The sequence below is a fragment of the Eupeodes corollae genome, chromosome 1 (assembly GCF_945859685.1).
Source record: "Eupeodes corollae chromosome 1, idEupCoro1.1, whole genome shotgun sequence".
Classification (NCBI taxonomy): domain Eukaryota; kingdom Metazoa; phylum Arthropoda; class Insecta; order Diptera; family Syrphidae; genus Eupeodes; species Eupeodes corollae.
In genome coordinates this window covers 143940948-143963778 of record NC_079147.1, presented here as the reverse complement: position 1 = coordinate 143963778, position 22831 = coordinate 143940948, and the positions used below count along the sequence as shown (strand labels likewise).

General features: G+C 37.5%; 1 protein-coding gene across 5 annotated transcripts in view; it reads right to left on the bottom strand.

Annotated features, from left to right (window-relative positions):
• Nucleotides 1–14280, bottom strand: part of LOC129946722 (extracellular sulfatase SULF-1 homolog) — a 336741-nt gene extending 322461 nt beyond the window's left edge. For 3 of the 5 annotated variants that reach the window (XM_056057007.1, XM_056057043.1, XM_056057036.1), the window contains exon 1: nucleotides 13345–14280. The gene's annotated coding sequence lies outside the window, so the exon portion shown is untranslated. The remainder of the gene's footprint in view (nucleotides 1–13344) is intronic. The other 2 variants (XM_056057018.1, XM_056057026.1) reach the window with 2 other exon arrangements.
• Between the last annotated feature and the right edge of the window lie 8551 nt (nucleotides 14281–22831).

The window sequence follows — 22831 nt, the reverse complement described above, 5'->3', positions numbered from 1 at the left end:
AGATCCTGATGTAACAGGCTATCCATTTTGTGGTTCCAAAAGTAAAGAGCTGGAATTCGACATCTGTCGAACTAAGATCTTAAACCAATTTTTTGTTTAAGTTGAAATTTTGACATTTACAAAAATTGATCGCAAGAGGAGATTATGGTTAACATAATCGTCCAACTACTCCACAGCTGGGCCACGAGTTGTGGACTAGGAGTTAACCAAAGTAAAACTGAACTGTTGCTCTTTACCACCAAAACTAAAGTTCCGCCCTTCACGCTACCTCGACTTAACGGTCAAATCCTATCATTGTCTTCCAGTGCAAAATATTTGGGAGTTATACTCAAATCTAAACTAAACTGGAAACTAAATATTAAAGTACGGTTAAAGATGGCCTGTGTTGCCCTCACGCCTGCAGCAAAACTTTCGGCAAAAAGTGGGGACTTCAGTCGAAGATGATTTTATGGACGTACATAGCCGTAGTACTTCCAATCTTAACATATGGGTCGATTGTGTGGTGGCCTGCTCTTAGCAAAGCCTATAATATTGATAAAGAAGGTTCAGAGAACAGCTTGCGTGGTCACCACAAGGGCCATGCGTACTTGCCCAACGGACGCCTTAAAAGTTATTTTGGATCTTCTACCAATCGACAAGGAATCAAACAGCTGGTTGTCAAAACCTTATGGTTACAGCAACACAACGAAAATGATTCCTTCAGATATTATCCCGCTAGACAGTGACTACTGCACTCCTACTTTGAGCCTTAGTAAGGGTTTTAAGGTAATTTTTCCATTGGGAGGATGACATCGTGTCGATAGGTTTCGACACAACCATTTTTACTGACGGCTCAAAAATGGATAGCGGAGTTGGTTCTGGGATCTTTTCTGAGTCCCTAAAAGTAGCTAAATCCTTTAGGCTTCATGACATGCTAGCGTTTTTCAGGCTGAACTGCTGGCAATAAGGGAGGCATGTAAGATACTTAAACAAAGAGCAAACCAAAACCGAAATGCGGCTATTTTTAGTCAGGCAGCTGTCAAAGCCATTAACTCGGTCACATCCTCATCTAAATTGGTCCAGCAATGTCGCGATGAGGTTGCGAATATTAACCTAGGAGTCACCCTGGGTTCCGGGCCATAGTAGTATCGTGGGAAATGAACGGGCTGACGAGCTAGCCAGGATCCTTGCCCTTCATAGCTCACTTGCGGAAATGGTTAACATTCCTCTTAATGCTATGAAAGGTAAAATCTTTTCTATCTACCAAACTGAATCAAACCGAAGAAGGTGGAGCAATTTACCCAACTGCATTATATCTAGGAAGATATGACCCACCTATAATAAAACCCGTACAAAGGATCTTCTATGCAGGCAAGGCAAGACATAGCCAGGATTGTTGCAGTTTGTACCGGACATTGGCATATAGGAGTTCATGCGGAGAAGTTGGGTATCTCCTACAACACCCTTTGCCGTAGTTGTAGTGACCAAAGAGAAAGTGAAAAGATAATCCATTTCCTCTGCAAATGTCCTGCTTTGGCAAACACTAGAATGACATACTTTGGAAAAGCATTCTTTCAAGAACTTGATGAGCTATCTGAGACAAAGATTAGAGACCTAATCTTTTTTCTTAATGCGACAAAATGGCTCTAACATAATGGCTATAAAGCTTCTCTAAAAAACTTTCCCTTTCTATCACAGGTCAAACGAGTTTTTGGTATCAAAACGGCGCACTACAGCGCTAATTGGATCTCAGGCTAGGTTGCCTTGAGATCGCCATTTCTACCTACCTACTCCAACAATTTACAAAATTGTATTTGGGGTTCTGAGAATATTCAAGTAATTGAAGAGAGGCCATTACATCCACAAAAAGTCACTGTTTGGTGCGGATGTGATTGGATCTTACTTCTTCGAAAACAACGATGAAACGACTTTCACCGTCAATTCGGAGCGTTTGAAAAATACGAATTCGAGAATATTTGGTTTCAACAAGACGGTTGCACAAATTTCCTGGCCCCTTAACTTCTAGTCGTGGCGATATAAACTGGCCATCATGATCATGAGACCTTGAGGCGGTTTTCAAGAGATAAAAAAGTTTCAGTTAGACAACATTCACCTATCATTTTAAAGCTCTCTTTAAAATTCTTACTAATAAACTTACACAAGTAGGCTATTGGAATTGTACCCGAATTTTGGACGAATATAGGATTTATTAATTATAATCAGAAGGGTTTAAAACCTTCTTCCATCGTCGGAGAACACAAATATGTGATTATTCCTTAAGGGGTGATCTGTGACACACAAACCTTACACTGCTAGTTGGTTAGTGGCATCTGGGGTAAGTTACATTTTAACGACAAAAGACAGCATTGAGTTTTTGAACCATTGAATTCTACACGGTTAGTAATTCCCCATTGCAACGCCATTGAAGTTCAACATCCTAAGGACAAGGATATAATCTAGAAATGAATATGAAAAGCTGAGGGTACTGTCTTTAACAAAACCATTTCATGGAATAAAAGTGACGGACAAGAGATAGTTTTAAAAAGTTTTCTTCCAATGTTTCATCAAATCACCGGTGGACCTATTGCTACGAAAGCCATAGTCCCGGTCATTTAAAAGCGTTCGTTCTTCAAGCTATTTGTTAATGTGTAAATTTGTCAGCATTTACATGACCTTAGAAACAAGGAACGAAAATTTGTCAATAGTTACAGTGGAAGGACGAGTATCACGTACAAATTTGGTTTACCACATATAACCGTTATAGGTCTTTCTAGGTTGTTTGAACTTATTCCTGTTTTCTTCAGTTTTTGTATTTTGTATTGAAATCAGTGTCGTGCGGATTTCTCAGTTTCATTTTTCAAGAGTAACGATTCACACTTCGGTACACCTACGACGAATAAGTGATGGGCCGAGTGTGAATTTTATTCGTTCGTGGGTGCAGAGATTCCACGCAACTGCTTCGGCTATGAAAACTACACAGCCAGGGCCTAGTTGATTTTCAAAGACTCCCCAAAACATTGAAGTTGTTTATTTTACGTGAAAATTCACAACTTTTGATACGGAAAAGGTCAGACTCAGTTATTTAGGATATTTTAAAAAAGGATTAAAAGTTCAACCCATTCGAAATTCAAATCGTTCAAGAACTCAAAAAAATGATTTTGTTTTACGAGAACATTTTTGTAATACGATGTTGGAGCGTTTACGTATTTTTGAAGCGTTGAGGCTCATTTTTATTTAAACGGACTTAAACAAAACTGCCGTTGTTGGCCTTCAAGAACTCATGACTCTCGACTGATGCACCATAAGCCATTGTATTGCCCCAGCATAACTGTTTTTCGCGCCTTATCCACGTATTGGATAACTGTACTATTTTTTCGAGAACGCACGACAATTACCAGATCATGATAATGGATTTCTTTTTGCCGAATCTGCAAGCTTTTCCATCGTTTTCATCGCACACTTGGTTCCAATAGAATGGTGCGACCGCATATATTTGCTTCGGGAAGCTTTCCCTCAAAAACTTATCAGTCGCTTAAGGGACATCTCGTAGTCACCGGGGTCCCCAAACTTAGCTCCATCAGATTTTTTTGTGGGGATTCCTTGAACAGTGCGTGCAACATGACGGAAGACATTTGGATTAAATAATGTTGAAAAATTGAAATCCGGATTATTAGTCGACGATTAGATTTTGTTTATTTATTTTTGATAATATAAATCTGACACCCGATAGACACCCTGTGTTGGTAGAGTTGCCTTCTCCGTTTAAAGAAAACAAGCCAGAAAAGGAATGGTATTACACATGCTTAAAGTGCCATCCTTTTTTGAGTATTCGTAGCCCTGAATTAATTTCAATATCATGGGCTGCAATAACTGAGCAGGGTATCCAATAATGGTTTCGAGAGCTCAAAGTTTATTTAAAAAGTGAAAACGCGGAAGGTATCCTTTAAGGCACAAAATGAATACTGAATAGCGATGAGACTGGTTTTAATCTGGCTCCAAAAACAGGAAAAGTTCTTGTCCTAAAGTGGTATAAGAACGGTTAACAAGTCAAATCAGCAAATGAAAAAGAGATCCTGACTGTTCTCTTAACTTTTCTGGGTGTGGAAAAACGCTTTCACCAATGGTCATTTTTCCCTATAAAAATTTAACTGCACGGTTGAAAACAATTGAAGCCACAGAAACTAATTTGGTTTTTGGGAAAACTGAAAGTGGTTGGATGCGAAACGAAATATTTCTCCAATATGTAAAGGAGGGGCTCTACCCTTGGTCGATAGAACAAAAAATCAAAATATCAGTTTTATTTCTTGTCGATGGTCACAAATCACATATGTATGTCCATGGAACTCAGCGATTTTTCCCAATACAACGCACATAATGGAACCAGCCAATATGGACACGTTTAAAGGCCTTAAATCGGATAATCTAAACGTTGTATGCGAATTCATCAGGACCACTCCCGGGTGTTCTATTAAAGAGGACAACTTTTGTAAAGTTTTGGGTAGGATTTGGACTACTCCAATTGCGTCCAAAACACTTTGGCCAGGCTGACAATGGCACCGATGTTTCAGAAACCATTTCCGATAAAAGTTATTTGAAAGAGTAGTAACCTCGGTAAAAGATGCATTGAAAATGAACGATGTTGATCACAAAAACACTTAGTATAACCAGAGCCTATCTTTAAATCACAAAAAAAAGGTTCAAACCAGCGATAAACCTCCTATGTCGATATCATATGTGGCTTGGCAAATGTCCCACAAAAATGAAAATGCCAAATAATTTTTCGAAAGAAATCATCTTCTGTGGTGAAGCACATTTTCACCTTAGTGGATTTAAGCGATTGATAATTCTAAGGTAATTATCGTAAAACCAATGTACCCATAAAAGACTACGTATGGTGGGGCTGGCAGCATCATCGGGCAATATTTTTCCAAAATGCGGCTGGTCCGGTCACTCAGTTACTGCGAATGGTGTTCGCGCTATCGTGAAATAATAACGAACTTTGTATGGCCCGTATTGGAAGATATGAATATGGACGATATTTGGTTTCAATAGGACGGTGCCACTTGCCACACAGCTACCCGTGGTGTGATGGTTAGTGCGTTGGACTGTCATGCCAAAGGTCTTGTGTTCGATCCCTGTCTGTGCCATCTATAGATATTTTCACCGGATACTGCCTCTTGCAAGAAACTGACTGATTCTCCAAGGGTAATTCTTATCATGAATTGCTTTTTCAAAATAGCCGTTCGGATTCGGCTTAAAACTTTAGGTCCCTTCTATTCCTGACAAAATAAGTCGCACACAGGAATGGTTGAGAGTTGTAAGTCATTAGGAATTAGTTCTCAGTGGTCATATTTGGTCTCTGTTGCGTCACCTAATTTATTTATATAAAGGGAGATTTTTTAAACAGCTGACGCACGTTTCGTGTTTTGTTTCACTGTCAAACATCTTCACTTTGGTCTATCATTTTACCATGAATATTGTGTTACAAACGAACAAAGCTTGCAAATTAATAAATTTTTTTATCAAAATGCGTGCTCTGTTAAGAAAGTTCATCGCGCGCTTCTTCCATTTTATGGTCAATTTAATGGACCCACTGAAGCGACTATTCAGGCTATTGTGACTAAATTTCGCAGCAAATTTTCATTGTTGGACATTAAACTACCAACACGCTTACGTAGATTGCGAACTGAACAAAATATCGTAGCTGTATCGGCCACTGGTAATGATGACCATCAATTATCTATTCGTCGCCGTTCGCAGCAATTGGGCCTCTATTATTCAACTACGTGGACAATTTTGCGGAAGGATTTAGGTCTGATGTGCTGGTGGCATCATTGGACCGTACTTCTTCAAAGATGATGCGAATCGTAACGTAGCTGTGAATTGTGAGCGCTACCGTGAGATGATATCATTGTATATATATTTTCTATAGTACTCTCATGAAGAGGAACGATCGAAGCGACATCTGAGAGGCGTGGAGATGATTGAATTTGATCCCTTTTTTTATACCCCTCAATAGTTGAGAATGAAGGAAAATTCAACAATAATTAAAGAATAGAAAATAGAGAAGAACATATGCAAATGTAGTAGGAGATCGAGGGAGACAATAGCAACAACTTTTTGACATTATATGTGTGTATGCATATTATACTTAAAGAGGAAAGTTTTTACGGTTATGCTTTGGAAAGAAATAGAAAAAATATTTATAAGAGAAACAATAACAACGCAAAAAAGTACTGCAAGAGTATTTTTTGAGGTAGGTAGTGAATATAATATATATTTTTTAATATATTTGTTTTTCAATTCAATAGGGTGTTTCTGATAATTGTCTTTATTTTTGATATGACTCTTAAATCAAAAAAAATTATATTTTATCTTTTTTATACCAAAAATGTAGTTTCATGTAATTCCTTTAGTTTGTCAGTTTCATATGTATATGTATATATTTATAAAGGGTGAATTTTTAAAAAATATATGAAAGTTAAAAACAAACACATAGCTACATACAATTCGGAAAAATGCATGAAATTTGTATTTGAATGTATAGCACGATCCATATAATTTCATTTTTGAAGATTATTTCATGCTATGTTGAACTTGACCGCGCCTCAAGGCGTCCATTTGCTTAGTCCAATTTTCAATATTTCAATTCAATAAATTGCAAGCGTTGTTCGTTTGTAAGACGATTCATGGTGCAATTATACTCGTAGACCAAACTGAAGACGTTTGATAGTGAAACAAAACACGAAACGTGCGTCAGCTGTTTAAATCAGTTTTGCCAAAAAGATAACAGGTACAAAATCTCCCTTCACTTCAAAAGGGACTCTTTTGTTTTCAAAAAGACTTTTTTCTTGATTAGCTTTTCGGTAATAATTTTGATTTCGTCAGTACTTGCAGTTAAACCTCAAACTATCTACCAATTCATTATTAAGATCTCATATACTAGAGTCAAATTGGCTATTTATTCTGATAAGATATCCGTTTTTGAAAAGTTTTTGTTGCCTAAATTCCTAGACATGCTAATTAAAATGCCCGCCGAAAAAAAAACTCTTGATACAAGGTGCAAACTCGGCATACAATGCACTAACAAGTATGTTTGTATCTTTTACAAGAAAAGACCTTAAAATATTAAAACCGAAAAAAGTAAAATGTTCTGGGCTATATGAATCGAAGAGTTCCATAGAAGCAAATAATGTTATCATAATGATATCTCCACACAAGAAACACTTCCATTCTGTCAAAATCACGATATCTTATATATTAGGATTATATCTTTCAAATTAAGGCATTGATATCTGTAAGGTTAATTTTTGAACCTAGTTTTATATTATATTGTATTTATTTATTTGAATGTTTTTATATAAAAATTTAAAATTCAATTCAGTACACCCTATTTAGCCGTTAAAAAACAAAAATCATCCAAGTTTTGAATAAATTTTAATTTTTTATTGTGTTTATACTTGATGCGTACAAATAACAAATAATACGCAAGAATAACAACAACAAAATAACTGAATATATTTAAAATCTTCAATGCATCATATGCCAAATATGGCAACATTTCATTTTTCACAAAAATTGAAAATTGAAAATTTAAAATCTAACGACAATTTTTAAATTCAAAATACCTACAACGTTAAAGTATACATAGCTACAAGCATATGAATACATATGCACATCTCCTCTACATTCACGCGTGAAAGCAAAACAAAAATGTAAACAAATATTATTCCTTTTTGGTTTGAAATTTGTACTTTGGCTATCTCCCTCGAACATATTAATGCTTATGGAACCTAAGCAAATTTACTTTTCTCATTCTTTCTTTAGTAATTTTCTCCTCATTTTTGATTTCCTACCAAGCATTTTGATACACGCAGCGCCATAAACGGCGTGGAGATGAAATAAAAATTTTCGTTCCATAGGAGTACTATAGGAAATATATATACAATGATGATATCCAACATCCATTTTTTGTAATTAAATCCAAGAAATTGACTAGCATGACATGTGGTTTCAACAAGACGTTGCCACATGCCACATACAGAACACGCAACAATTGACTTATTGAGAGGGGAGTTCGGTGAACATTTTATTTCAAGTTCAGAACCGGTCAATTGGCCGCCTAGATTTTTCGATTTAACGACTTTAGACTATTTTATGTTTGGCTCATGTCTATACAGACAAGCACGCTTCAATTGGCGCATTGGAAGACAGCATTGAAGCATTTTTTCGTGAGATACCGGCCGAAATGTTCGAAAGAGTATGCCAAATTTGGACCAAGCGGATGGACCATTTGAGGCACATTCAAGGTTAACATTTGAATGATATAATCTTCAAACATTAAATTATATGGACCGTACTATCGATTCAAATAAAGATTTCATGCATTTTTCTGAATCGTATGTGTTTTTTTGAAAAAAAGCTTTCCTATAGCTCTTAAAAAATCAACCTTTATGTTTACATCTCTGTAGATATACCTAATAAACTATTTAATAAATACAAACAAACAAACAATATTAAATAATTTAAGGCTTAATAATAAGCTTTGTAGGAAAGTTCGGTTAAGGGGCCGGTTCTCTGGTCAACACTGGTTTTGCCACACGAATTTTGATAGCTAATTTTGTTTTGTCAATCTAGTCTCATTATTTAATCACAATTGTCACGTGTCAATTAGCTTCAGTTTTGTAGTGATACGGTATAACTTAAAACTTATACTACGCAGAAACGCTTCCAAGTAAAGCGTTTTAAAAATATTTGTGGTTGCATTTTAACACTTTTTAGTTTTATGATTTTTTTGTTATCAACCCTGTTAAAATGTCAAAGAAGTGTTACAATGATCCTAACTGTTTTTGTTATGTTTGCGGAGAACTGACATTCAAAAACCAAAGACGAAACTTGTGTTGAAGTGTTATCACCAATGTTTTGGTTTTTCTGTAGCCCATCAAGGCGAATTCTGGGCTCCTCATGTGTGTTGCATAACGTGTGTGAAAAATTTAACCGACTGGAAGAAAGGCGCACGACCTATGCCATTTGCAGTATCCATGATATGGACTAAACAGCGAGATCGAGATCACGTTTCGGATTGCTATTTTTGTCTCACTGACATAAACGGTATAAATTGCGAGAAAAAAATACAGTTATTTACCCTAACTTATCTTCGGCTATACTCGTAAGACCAATCTCTGATTGTAAAAAATTGCCAGAACTATTACCAGTTGCAACTACGTCTGTTGAGAATGACCATTCATAATCGTCAACTTCAGGTAAATATGTTGACGAAGACGATTACTTTCAGTTTGAAGAAATTGCAAACGAGCCACATTTCATAGATCAAGGAGACTTAAATGATTTAGTTTGGGATCTAAATTTGTCCAAAAAACAATCAGAACTAAACGGTGATTTTTTAAGAGCTTGAGAACTTTAAAAAAAAAAAAACGCATAAAATTTGCAAAATCTCATCGATTTTTTATTTGAAACGTTAGATTGGTCCATGACATTTACTTCTTGAAGATAATTTCATTTAAATGTTGACCGCGGCTGCGTCTTAGGTGGTCCATTCGGAAAGTCCAATTTTGGGTAACTTTTTCGAGCATTTCGGCCGGAATAAAGAAAACAAAAAATAGTCTAAATTCCTTGAGATGAATTGTTCTCCGAAGTTTTCCCTCAAAATGGCTATAGAATCGCGAGCTGTGTGTGTCATGTAGCGCCATCTTGTTGAAACCACATGTCAACCAAGTTCAGTTCTTCCATTTTTGGCAACAAAAAGTTTGTTAGCATTGAACGATAGCGATCGCCATTCACCGTAACGTTGCGTTCAACAGCATCTTTGAAAAAATAGGGTCCAATGATTCCACCAGCGTATAAACCACACCAAACAGTGCATTTTTCGGGATGCATGGGCAGTTCTTGAACGGCTTCTGGTTGCTCTTCATACCAAATGCGGCAATTTTGCTTATTTACGTAGCCATTCAACCAGAAATGAGCGTCATCGCTGAACAAAATTTGTCGATAAAAAAGCGGATTTTCTGCCAACTTTTCTAGGGCCCATTCACTGAAAATTCGACGTTGTGGCAGATCGATCGGCTTCAGTTCTTGCACGAGCTGTATTTTATACGGTTTAGCCAAGATCTTTGCGTAAAATCTTCAATATGGTCGAATAACACAAACCCAATTGCTGCGAACGGCGACGAATCGACATTTCACGGTCTTCAGCAACACTCTCAGAAACAGACGCAATATTCTCTTCTGTACGCACTGTACGCATTCGTGTGGTTGGTTTAATGTCCAATAAAGTAAACTGAGTGCGAAACTTGGTCACAATCGCATTAATTGTTTGCTCACTTGGTCGGTTATGTAGACCATAAATCGGACGTAAAGCGCGAAACACATTTCGAACCGAACACTGATTTTGGTAATAAAATTCAATGATTTGCCAGTGTTGTTCGTTAGTAAGTCTATTCATGATGAAATGTCAAAGCATACTGAGCATCTTTCTCTTAAACACCATGTCTGAAATCCCGCGTGATCTGTCAAATACTAATGCATGAAAATCCTAACCTCAAAAAAATCACCCTTTATTCGGATGTCGTCTAAAAGAATAGAATTTGCTACACAGTAACACAAAAGTTAGTTACTTTCGAAACCGTGATCAGCACTTCAGAACATATTTTCTCAGGATGGGGATTTGGTATTTTGCAATAACATAAATGAGATTATGAAAAAGTTAGACATCGATTTTGATCGCTCTCGGTGGCGTTTATTTACTGATTCTTCGAAAGCAAGTTCTAAGGCAGTGTTATTGTAAAATGGAAATATGCTTCCGTCTATACCTCTAGCCCATGCTGCAAATATGAAAAATTAAACAAGGATACATATTCTTTCAAAATCTGCGGTGATCTTAAAGTTGTTGCACTATTACTTGGACTTCAGCTGGGTTACACAAAGTTTTGCTGCTATTTATGTGAAAGGGATAGCCAAGACAGAACTAATCACTATATAAAAAAACATTGCCAACGTGTGCATCGTTAATTCCTGCGCAAAAAAACGTAAAGTATTTACCCCTTGAAAGAAAAATTCCCCAAAATAAGTGATGCAAAGATAAAACAGGGTATTTTTGCTGGCCCTCAAATAAGGGAGTTAATAAAAGATACAAGATTTAAATAAAAACTAAGCTTTGGGTTGCAACATGTCACTTAAGATCCACTTTTTAGACTAGCACCTTGATTTTTTTCCTGACAATTTAGGGGCTGTCAGCGACGAGCACGGTAAAAGGTTCCATCAGGACATATGGAAAAGCGTTACCAAGGCAAATGGAACCCAAATATGTTAGGCTAGGTTAGGTTGAGGGGCTGACAGTTGATTTCTTTACCGTCACACTTAGATCAATACAGATCCATTGCGATACCCGTGGGTATTGCTACTCAAGCTAATAAGAAAAATCTGTGTTCACTTAGTCAAGCCATTTAGAGACTGTGACGAAGTTCAGAATGTTCGTACCGGGAGTACTAGAGAGTTCTTCTAAATCCCCGAAGAAATAGTTGCCAAGCAGGTTCTTCAGAAAGTGCGGAGTGTCTTCATACACCTCCTCGTCACCGCATCCTCTGCATAGATCATTTGAACTGATTCTCATCTTTTTCACATCATAGCCTAACAGATTATGTCCGGTGATTATGTTCACAAGAGATCGAAGTGATCCCTTGTGTAGGTGCATAATTCTTTCTGTTCTTTGTTTGTTAAAACATGCTGGCTTACTGGCTTACGTCAAGCCTTGACCCTAATCTTGCTAATTCATCAGCTTTCCCATTGCCTATATAACTGTGGCCTGGGACCCAGCAAAGTCTAATGTTGTGCTGTGCGCCAAGAACCTTAAGCTCTACCGCGGCAGCATGAAACAAGCTTTGATTTTACCTCAGTTGCAGTAATCGCTTTTATTGCCGCTTAGCTATCAATGTAAAGGGTGATATCAGCTCGTGGTATCGCCCTCATTGATACCTTTTTAGCAGCTGTTGTCACTGCCAGGACCTCCGCTTGGAAGACGCAACTGTAGTTCGGAAGCCTAAGCGATGCAGTTAACTTGAGAGCTTCTGCATAGAAGCCTGCCCCTACACCAGTGTCCAATTTAGAGCCATCAGTATAGATAGCTATTGACGACTCACTGGAGTATGGTATATTATCTATCCATTCCCCTCTGCTTGGGATGGCAGCCTGCAATGGTTTATGAAAATCAAGTTCGGGTATTTTATAGTCTCTGGTAGTACTATGACCCATAGTTTTATGAAGGATATGGGCAAGTACTATGGAACTGTTTATCCAGACTTTAGTTTGACAAAGTCTCAGGGCACTTTTGGCAGCAGATTCTTGAACAAGGAGGTCTAGGGGAATTAGATTGAGCATAACTTCCAGTCCCGAAGTTGGAGGGGATCTCATTGCTCCCACAATGCCAGTGCACGCAAGTCTTTGAGTTTTTGTCAAAGTTGTTAGGTTCGTGCTCTTCTCTAAAGCTTTCCAGCATACCAAATTACCATAGGTTATTATTGGTCTAATTATTGCCGAATGCATCCATCTGATAATGTTAGGGTTTGGTACCCAGGTTTTCCCGAAAATTCAATTGCATCCAAATACATATGTTAGCGGATTAATGCTGGACAATTGAAAAAGACCAACCAGAAGCAAAACATGCAAACCAATCTTAGATTTATTAAGTCATTTATAAAAATATTAAGTTTTTTGTTTGGTGTAATGGTATTTGTTTTCTACTTTTTCGTTTTAATAGGTACTAACAGCTTTAATCTATACCCTCTGTTTAATATCGTATTAATTTAATCTTTTGTATAAAAGACAGAAAAATTCCCAATTATTTTGTTATTAACGCCTTAAGGTCATTAAGTCTGTGCGATCAGCTTTTAACTTTAATCCTTTTTGCCTGACGTGAAAAAATTCTGTATTCAAATGAAACATAAATTTGCAGTTGAAATAAATAAATAATTTTCAGACTTCCTACATTTTCCCTAGTTTTGTCATAAATAATTCACTTTAGTTTAAAAAATAGTTCTGCCTGGTACGCAGACTTTTGTTGTATACTATAATCATTTGTTTACCTGAAAGCATAAACAAAACTCTACCTTCTAGCTTTACTAAATTCATTAATATTTGTCCGAATCAATAAATTCCTTTTATTTCTATTTTAAACTAAAAAATCCAAAATCACACCAAAAATAGAACGTTTTTGAAATAAAACAAAAATCACTAATTATTTTATCAAAATATAAGCACCTACATAACAATATAAACAACTTTTCATGAGTTGGTAATTTTTAGTTACAAAAAGTATAGAGTTCCAAAGTTTAAATTAATGCGAGTACTTACCACCAAAGTGAGCTAAGGTCCCGAGCTAACAACAATTTACCATCAAGCAAAAGTAATTGGCCTTCCGTGCTGTGAAGAGTCTCCTTTAAAAATTGTATAAGTTAAACCCACACACACACCCGAATATTATATTATATAAATAATCATTAAACTTTGGATTTCCTTATGAATGTTTAATTAATGACAGGCTGTGTCGTATGATTTATGAACTACTTTTCTGAATCTATATTCGATTATTATTTATATTTATTTTATACCCATATATATATAGACTTCAGATTGCACCGAATCGAATACGCGCTTGAGGAGCGTCCGTCACACAGCACTTAAAACAATAATTTCACATACAAAAAAGAGATTATTTTATTTATTACTTTTTGATTACAAACAGCACGCACTTATCAATAATACAATTTGACTGATGAAAATGAAACACATTAAATTAACACCAATGACCAGTAGGTAGGTAGGTAAGTAATGTAGAAATGCCAATGGCTATAAGCTACGCAGTACTTACAACTATAAGCAAAGATAGATTGTATACAATTATTTTAAATAGATAAATAAAATAACTGACCTAACACTCGCAATCAAACAAACACGAGAAACGAAAAATAAATAAACAAAACCACTGGGTTAAAAATTAAAATAAATAAATAAACCACCACCTTCCGAAGAACCGCACGTGCAATTATTTTATTTTCAAAGCAAAAACCGGTGTTCGTTCGCCAAGCACAAAAACAAATCCCATAAACACAGGTTTATAATAAACTAACGTTTATTTACTTTGTAGAAATTCAAACAATATCACGGAGCCGGAAAGTCTACGCTCTACGAAGTACGAACCGAAGTATTCCGCTACCGACGATTGCTGAATGTGAACTGTTACTACAATAAAATGATGCGCGACGACGGCGGCGACATTCGAACCGAATTGACAAGCACAGATTCAGAACTAAACGAAATTGAATCTTAAAATACATTACCGACATCGAAAACGAAACAACAACGAAATGCAACAGAAACTGACACAATTCGTACTAGTGTTTCGTTTTCATTTTATGCCGTGTCATGTCGTCGTAGAACAGTGATATCAATTACCTACAATTGTAGTATTTTTAGTATGTTAAGTTGACAATCAGCCCTTTCGTCGTAAAAATGTTTGTTTATTTATAAAGAGAGAAACAGTGGTGGAATCGCTTAAGGTGATTGTTGATTGTTGACCATCAAAATGGATGATTTTGCTCCACGTAAGGTGATTATCAAATTGACTATAAATTTTTTGCTATGGTTTGTTAGTGACAGCTATTTAGGTGTCACTTTCATATATTTTGATTAATTTTTTGTGAGAAAGATTTACTATTAATTCTAAATTTAGTGACAAGAACTGAAAAGATAATAAAGTTAAAATAAAAATAAGGGAACAGTTATGATACTTCAATTCAAGTTACTATCAGAGCACCAAAACGATAAATGACTTCAAAAAAGTTTAATTTCTGAGAATCAACTTAAGGAATAAAGCAAATATTTTGAAACTTCCTCACGCAATGCAACTATGAAACGTTCTATGAATATTTATAATTAAGTTATTTACAACTTAATGTATATACCTACACATAAATTATTTATTTCAGATTCTTGACAAATTTTCGATTGAACAAAGAAACGTTTGTGTATGTTTTTTGGTTGCTCGATTTAACACCAGGAATAAGATCAACATATATTCCAACTTTGCTTCAACTGGCTGCCACTTTAAATCTTCTTGGAGGTCGTGGTTATCAACGACAGGTTGGGGCCACAGTACCGTAGCTGAAATAAGCGCTGCAGTTATTAAGAAAATGCAGTTGGTTCTATGCCCTTACTTACTTACTTAAGGTGGCGCTACAGTCCTGTATGAACTAGGGCCTCACCCTACAAACTCCTCCATCTAGCTGGGTCCCTAGCTAGATGTCTCCAGTTTCGAGCTCCAAGTTGGGTGAGGTCACCTTCCACTTGTGCGCGCCACCTGATCCGCGGTCTTTTTCTATTTTCCTGTGAGTGCGGATACGAAGACTTTACTGGCCGATGCATTGGTTTCCATGCGCTCTACGTGACCTAGCTCTACGTGATCTTAGTCGTTGGACTTTTACCCTTCTGGCTAAGTCTACGTCGCTGTACAGCCCGTACAGCTCGTCGTTCCATCTTCTCCTCCACTCGCCTTCAATGCATACGGGACCGTAGATCACACGAAGAACTTTTCTCTTGAAGCGACCCAAGGTGCTTTCATCCACTTTTGTCATAGTCCATGCTTCTCCACCGTATAGGAGGACGGGGATGATAAGGGTCTTATATAGCAAAACTTTGGTCCCTCGAGAGAGGACTTTACCACTGAATTGCTTTCTTAGTCCACAGAAACAGCGGTTAGCAAGAGTTATTCTGCGTTCGATCTCAGCGCTGGTGTTGTTTTCTGCGTTTACAGCGGAGCCTAGGTAGACGAAGTCCTTGACTACCTCAAAGTTACATCTGTCGATTGTGACGTTTTGACCAAGACGTCGGTGTTGTAGGTCCTTTCTTGACGACAGCATGTACTTTGTTTTGCCTTTATTAAACGTTAAACCCATTTTTGCCGCCTCTGCCTCAATACTCACATAAGCCCCATTGACATCACGCTGAGTTCTTCCGATTACGTCAATGTCATCAGCATATGCCAGTAATTGTACAGACTTTTAAAAGATAGAGCTCTACACTTTCCTTTCAAGCACTATGTTAAAAAATCACATAACAGCGCATCACCTCGTCTAAAAACCTTTTTTGACATCGAAAGGTTCTGTTAAGTTGTTCCCAACCTTTATGGAGCAGCGTGAATTCTCCATGGTCATCCTGCACAAACGGACGAGTTTGGCAGGTATGCCGAAACTAGACATGGCTCTATACAGCTCGTCACTGTATATGCTGTCATATGCGGCCTTGAAATCGATTAGATATCAGATTAGATATGGCAATCTTTACTTCGTCTAAGTCGGGAGGACGGTATTGTTGGCTTTTGTCGTCTATGTTGAATGGATCATCCTGCCTCACAGTGGAATTCAGTTCGTCGTCACCGTTATACAGTCTGCAGAAGTGGTCCTTCCATATCCTCAGCATTCACTGCGGTTCCACTATGATGTTTCCACTTTCCTCTTTCCAGGATTCAGTTCTGGGTTTATGCTCCTGTGAGTTTCATTTCACCTGTTCATAAAACTTTCGAACTTCATTCCTGCTTTTGAACCTCTCAACATCTTTGACCGCATGCTTCTCATGCCCTCTCTTTTTCCTTGTGAGAAGTCGGCGTTCCTCTCTCCTCTTCTGCTCTTAGAGCTCATGAGCAGCTTTCGTCCTTTCGTCCGACATTCCTCATCAAACCAGGGGATCCTTGGTATTGGCTGCTAGAAACCCAGCACGTAAAAAGCGGATTCTCTGGTTGCATCTTGGCAATGTTGACACTGGTTTTTGACTGTTGGCGGCAGGGCACGTCGAGAAAGGTTACTTGTAACTCGGGGGATAAGGATTTGGCGATCTCTTGCGTTTGTAGCTGTTCGACGTTGTACCTTCTCCCAGCACCTCCCTGTTTTGCCTTGGGTCTGGAAATCCGAAGTGCTACCTTGGCTACAACGAGGTAGTGGTCCAAATCGATGTTAGCTCCTCCTTCGTACATCCATAATGCTGGAAGCGTGTCTGGCGTCGATCGCAATATGGTCAATCTGGTTGACGGTAGATTGATCTGGAGAAGTCCAAGTTCCTTTGTGGATGTTGAGGTGTGGAAAACGCGTACTGGCTACCATGACGTTTCGCCCCCCAGCAAAATCTATGAGCCTGAATCCATTGTCGGAAGTGTTGTCGAGCAGGCTGTTCTTCCCGATTATTCCACCAAAAATGTCTTCCCTTCCTAGCTTGGCATTAAAATCGCCCAGGACTATTTTAATATCGTAGCTAGGGCACTGCTCATATGTTTTGTCTAAGAGCTCGAAGAACATATCTTTGGTGTTGTCGTCTTTCTCTTATGTGGGGGCGTGCGAGCATATCAGGCTAATGTCGCCGAATTTAGCCTTGATGCGTATGGTCATAAGGCGCTCATTGATGCACCTATAGCTCAAGACTTCTTGCCTAAGTCTGGCTCCAATGACCAAGCCGCATTCAAATAAGCGCTGTTTTTTCGTGGTAGCAGTCACCATAGTAAATATCGCAGTTTTTCATCCTCTTTTTGCCCGGCCCATCCCATCGTATTTCCTGGATGGCGGTGATATCTGCTTTATAGCGGTCTAGGGTCTCTGCTAGTTCTTCGGCCGCACGTGGTCTGTTAAGGGACCTACCATTCCACATGCATATCCGAAGTTCGTTGGAGAGAGAAACACCGACTTCTCAGAAGGAAAAAGATAGAGCATGAGAAGCGTGCGGTCGAAGATGTTGAGAGGTTTAAAAGCAGGAATGAAGTTCGAAAGTTTTATGAATACGTGAAACCATATTCACAAGTATATAAACCTAGAACCAAAGACTGCAAGGACGAAAGTGGAAACATCATAATGGAACCGCAGTCAATGCTGAGAATATGGAAGGACCACTTCTGCAGACTGTATAACGGCGACGACGAACCGAACTCCGCTGTCAGATAGGAGTAGGATCAAATGTTTGCATTACGACAGATCCTTGAAAAAATCCAAGAACACCAAATCGACATCTACCATTATTTTATCGATTTCAAGGCCGCAAATGACAGCATCTACAGGGACGAGCTGTATAAAACCAAGGCAATTTTTGGCATCCGCGCCAAACTCGTCCGTTTGTGCAGGAAGACCATGGAGAATTCACGCTCCCCCTTGAAGGTTGGAAACAACTAATCACAACCTTTCGATGTCAAAAAAGGTTTTAGATAAGGTGATGCGCTTTCGATGCGATTTTTTTAACATCGTGCTTGAAGGAATAGTGCAGAGCTCACATGTCAACACTAGAGACACTATCTTTCAAAAGTCTGTCCAATAACTAGCATATGCTGATGACATTAACATAATCGGAAGAACTCAGCGTGATGTCAATGGGGCTCTTGTGAGTTTTGAGGCAGAGGCGGCAAAAATGGTTTTAGCGGCTAATAAAGTACATGCTGTAGTCAAAAAAGCACCTACAACACCAACGTCTCGGTCTCAGTGAAAACGTCACCATCGACAGAAGTAACTTGCTTTGTTAAGGACGTTGTCTACCTAGGCTCCGCTATTAACGCAGAAAATAACATCTGCGGTGAGATCAAAGGAAGAATAACTCTTTCTAACTACTATTTCTTTGAGTTAAGAAAGCAATTGAGTAACAAATCCTTCTCTCGAGGGACCAAATTGCAGCTTTATAAGACCCTCATCATTTCCGTCCTGCAAATGGTGCAGAAGCATGCACTTTGTCAAAAGCACCTTGGGTCGTTTCGAGAGAAAAGTTTTCCTCGTTAGCTATGGTCCCGTATGCATAGAAGGGAAGTGGAGGAGAAGATGACACAACGAGCTGTACGGGCTGCCTTCGAATCTACACCCACTGGACAGCGCAGTAAAGGAAGACCGCGGATCAAGCGCGCACAATTAGAAAGTGACCTCACCTAACTTGGAGCGCGAAACTGGAGACATCTGGCTAGGCACCGAGCTAGATGGAGAATTTGTTGGGTGAGGCCCTAGTTCACACAGGACTCTAGCCTCACCATAAGTAAGTAAGTAATAGCTATTGCTAGCTAGCTTTCTCTTGGTATAAAAATAGCTTAAGGTGTTTTGTATTCATTAATTACAACAAAGAAACAAATAACTACCCAAATTGATTTTCCACTCTCTAAACCCAACACCTTTGATATTTGTTTCACCTGGCCATTATACCAGCTTTTTTAAAGACAAAAAAAATGTCTCCTTTGTTTACTTTTAAAGCAAGTTAGCCAACCCGTTCAGCTGGGTATATTCTCCAACAAAATGTAATAAATCTTTGCTTCCTCAATAGATAGCACCATTGCACATAAGTCTGCAGTCCATCATCCAATTAAATATTCACCTCACGCGCCCTGCCGACCAAATCACACACAAGCTCTGCTGCAAAATCAGCAACAGCAGCTTGCAACATCTCACAATAAAATAGCATCCAAAATGCATCACAATCCAATCAAGCAAACATTAAAAATAGGAAGTAAAAACACAACAAGAAGAAGAATTCACATTACTTGCTGAAAATATGAATAGTGGTTTGATCCACGTCTCACCAGGATTCTTTTCCTCGGCAATGGGTCTTCTCTCTGTAAGGTAAGCGCACCATTCATTCTATAGTTCATCAATAGAATACTCAAGGCATTGGGTTCTATTAAAGACTTTCTTGTGCGTTGTTTGAAACTTGAAGAAATTCCCACCATCTAAACTCTACAGTCTACACAATGTATCTACAATATTTGTCAAATGGACGTTCTTGGTTCGCAAGACAATTGTTGATGATCATCATCTTCTGAACCTTTGCAAGTTGGTTTTATGATGTGCGTGATTTAGTCTTGAATGTTGATGTCCCCTGGTCCAAAGTTGGTAGAAATCATCTTTGATAAACTATTCGAGTCGTCTATTGTGGCGAACCGGTAGCCACCACAGACTAGAAGAAGCAACTTCTCATTCATTAATTTATCAGCAGGAGCATTGAGCATAGGTAGCTTAGCTATAACGAACTTATGTTGGTAAGGTTAGCTCTTGTGACTTGTTAATTGGAAAAATCTCAGCATGTTCGCTGAGCCGCCGCCATAAGCTATACTAGGAATGTTTTCCCTGGCGTTCAAAGATTCCCGCTGGTTTTGTGTTGTAATTTTATATAAGTTTTGTGTAGTCATTGGAGATTCACATTATTATTTATCAATGATAGTTGCGGAAAGGTATGAATTTGTGCTTCTTTTTCTTTTGATAGATTTTGCAGCTCAGATGAGAATGAAGTTGAATTATTTATTGTTTTAATTTGGAGTTCCTCAAAACCTCATGTTTCATTCATCGACGATGAAGACGACGACCGACGTCTGCGTGCATAACGGTTGTGATTAATTTTTAAGAATATGTATTTTTTAATAAGTTATACAATTATTATACAATTATAAAATTATCTTTAACAGAAATGTTTAAATTTATAAGGAACACATTTTTACTGCAATATAAAAGTTCAATTGCTCTTTTCACTTTTCCAACATTTTTGATGGTTTCAGTTTAAAAATCAATCTATCAGTGAGGTTTTTAAGATACAGCCCTTTTATAACTCGAAACAAAAATTAAATTAGGCTTTTTGAGGCTATGTAAGGTAGGGGGCCAAATAAGGCCCACCTAACAGATTTTTCTAAATAGGTCTTAATAAGGCCTACTCAGTTTTCTTAAGAATTCGCAAAATTTGTAGGAAAAACACATTTTTTTAAAGCAAAAAGACAAACAAATCAATTTTTATTAATAAACTTTATATTCTTTTAAATTTATTTCATAAGAAAACAGTCTTTTGAGTAAAAAAACATAAACTTAATTTTAACAAAAAACTTAAAAAACATCACTTTTTTCATACAATGGCCATTTCCATTGCGCTGACACAGCCAACAATCGTCAATTTCGGCGTGTTCGTTGGAAATTTGGTGCACCCTCTACACGAAATTTTGTTGGTAGAGGAGCGAAATGATGCAGCCTTCGCTTCCATTTATATGTGTTCCCTAGATTCAAAAACGACGTTTACCACTTTTTCTAGTTGTGATATTGAAAAAAAAAACATTTGTAGAGACGAAGCCTTAGTAAAAGTAGAAATCGATTTCTTTTTATGTTTCAGCTTGGATCTTCAATCCTTATAGACCAAGAGCCGGCAGCAAATTTTGGGAATGGAGTGATAACCAAAATATATATACATATATGTGTAGATATACGCAACATTATGCCAAATTCAACCGTCTGGCAGGTTTTTTTTTCAGCCGGGGGCGGGGGTGGGGGTTCGAAAATGGTCATTTTTCCGATTTTGGGGTCGAAGTGATAACCACTTAAATGCATATATAAACAATAGGGGGTGGTGCCCTGATGTCAAAAAAGTGTGTCCAAGACGTTTTAGTTTCAGCCTTCCCCTTGCCAGACAGCCGCCAAAATGCGCGAAAATCAACTTTTTGGGTCGAAGTGATAACCACATGAATGATACATCAAAAAATCAGAAAAATTCCCCTGATTCTAAAAATGTGGGTCCAAGACGTTTTGTTTTCAGCCTTCCCCTTGCCAGACGCATTTTAACACTTTTTAAAAACACTTTGTTATTTAGTTATTACTAAAAAAACATCATAAACACTTCATGATTGCAAAAATGTAAGCACTCGAATTTTATAAGTCATACTTTATTATATCGATTATCGACACATGATCAGGCAAGGCTGTACTCTCTAATTTGACAATTTCTTCCCTTATTTTGTAGGCAACATTTCTATGAAGATACTTAAGTAAGTAGCTTAGAGCAATATAATAATATCATGTTCTCCAATAGGGACGGGTTGATTTTGACACCTTCGTGGGGGTTTCTTTTACTTTCTGTAAAAATATCGTCTTTTAATCAGTGACTAAAGACATAATATCGTGGCAAGTTACAGCGTTCAGCTTGATTTATGAACCAACGTCATCGAAAACTGGAACTTTCGAATGCGCGCCACCCAGCGAAGCCGCTACGGCCATTTAAACTATGTTATATTACACACAATGCCATTGATAGGGCTCTCAAATAAAGATAAAACCTTATTGATATCTCATATACAACTTGTTTTATTCAATTTTAAAATCGACCCGCCCTTAATGGACAACTCTTTATATAACTACCTCAAAGTCGATTGCAATTTTATCGAAGCAAATTTGTCGCTAAGTATATTTTCTTGGAAGTCGTTCATAAGTGCATCTAAAACTAGTATTTCGCTTCTAATTTTTCGTATTACTATTTTGCCTTTATAATAGGAAAGGATCTTTCTCTTTAACCAGTTTTTTGAATAAGTCAATGACTTTCCTTTTTCGCATAGTTTTTCTTTATATAAATCCGCGATGTCTTCAAAAGAGTGAACTTCTTTTAAATTCAATAAATGCTCTTCAAGAAAAGCGCAAACACAATAAAATGCATTTTTATGTGCTTCAGTAAATCCGGATATTTTTGAGGCCCTTTCCAGATTTTTAACTTCTTGCAGAAAACTAGAAAGGCATGTTTTGTGGTATTTTAAAACATCGTCTTTATAACTACTTATTAATTTTTTGTAAACTGAACCGTTTTCAAGTAAAATAGCCTTACAAACAACATCCTCCAAAGTAGATTTTCGTCCGAATATAAGATTTTCTTTTTTGTTTTTTTTTTAAATATTTCTTAACACGATCACAAAAGATGCAATTATTAATTAAAGCCTCTGTTATAGTGTCTGGTTCTATAGTGTTGTTTTCAGAGGTTTGAAAGTAGGATTCTAATGAAACGTGGCCGTCAACTGCTACAAACAATAAGGATCTAT